Raw genomic sequence first — 1,793 nt, 5'->3', positions numbered from 1 at the left:
ACCCAAGTTGGGTTTCCTCCCAAGTTAGGTGTCGTACTAGGCTAGAAATATATTTGGGCCCAGCCTTGGATTTTTTGGGCCTCCACAATGGTCATGATAAGCCCTAACATGGTTGTGGTGAGCCTTAGTGCAGTTCTGATAAGCCTTAGTCCGATTCTACTAAACCTCAGTATGGTTCTTGTAAGCCTTAATATGGTTCTAGTTAGTCATAATATGATTCTAGTAAGCCATAATATGGTTTTGGTGTGCATTAATATGTTTTTGGTTAGCTTGTATACGATTCTAGTAAGCCTTAGTATGGTTCTAGTACACCTCATATGGTTTAGATAATTCATAATATAAATTTGATAAACCATGTTATTGTTCTGGTAAGCCATAATATGGTTCTAGTAAGTCACAAAATGGTTATAGTGAGCTCTAATATCATTTTGGTGAGCCTTAATATGGTTCTAACGAAGCCATAAAATGATTCTAGGGAGTTTTAATAGAGTTTTTGACAGAACCCGACCAAAATCCCACTTTGAAATCCATGTCAAACCCCGTGCGTGTCCAACACGTGACAGGTGTCGGGCACAAATAACCAAAATACCATTCTTAGCCTAATCCAAAAACTGCTTTAGGGTATGGCTTCTACTGGAAAACTGACAGAGTCTCCCATTAAAAAGACCACAAACCCAGAATTTTACCAACACAACAAACTCAAATAATTTCCCAACCGTTCAACAAATTCAACTTTACAAAACTGATCGTAACAAACCAATTATAAACTTGCGCCTGCACATAGGTTAGCCCAGGTTGCCTGCATCCCCTTACTGAGGGATCAAGCCGCACGTAGTTCTTTATAGAAGAAACAAAGTTCAACCCATATGTAAGCACATGAACTAAATATTCCTTCACACTTTCCGAAAACCAAAGGCTTCAAACTCTAATCAATTTGCTGAAACAAACTCATCTCTTAAGAAAGTTGTTGTGAATTGTATAAAATCTTTAAAACTTTGAAAACTCTCAATCATTGTCTCATAAATCTGAAAACATGTATTAAAACCTTCACCAATAAGTACCATGATAAAATCATCAATTTTAGTTTAAAACATTTTAAAACTCAAATACTCTCCACCTAGGCGTACCCCCAATCATAATTCGTCAATTCCAATAATATTCTGTCAAAACAAGTACCATATATGTTACATCATCACAAACTCGGGGGACACGTGGTCAGCCCGAGAATGCATATCTTTCGCAGAACTCGGGGGACACGTAGTCAACTCGAGAACACATATCCTCACAAAATCGAGTGATCAGCCTGAAACACATAATCATGAATTTACCTTGCAGGACTTAGGAAGACATAATCAACCTGAATTCAAATCCCCACACCACACAGTTTAGGCATCCACGAGACTCATGAGGTATTATCATAAATGACTGGACTATTCCAAAGGCAACTGCTAGGTGGGGTGAGGGTTACCCCTACGGTGGGTTTGAAAACCATTTTCCGAAACTTATCATAAAATTCCTCTTTTTCTACAAATCCACTTTCGTCAATCAATTTTCTAAATCCTTTCTCAATTTCCAAAAATCAGTTCGTAAATAAATACCAAAAATCCCTTTTTTAAAATGAGATGAATCTCAACATTCTTTAATTTGAATTTGACCATGCAAAATCTCTCAAAACTATTCTTAAACTACATTCAAATATGTACAACATACTATTGAGAAAACTAGTATTCATAATTCATCGATTTCAAGCCACTGAGCATATAATTAAATATACACATATAATCTGACATTTA

Source organism: Prunus dulcis, chromosome 7 (assembly GCF_902201215.1).
Source record: "Prunus dulcis chromosome 7, ALMONDv2, whole genome shotgun sequence".
Lineage (NCBI taxonomy): Eukaryota > Viridiplantae > Streptophyta > Magnoliopsida > Rosales > Rosaceae > Prunus > Prunus dulcis.
The sequence above is the reverse complement of the archived record's forward strand: the minus strand, read 5'-3'. Positions refer to the sequence as shown.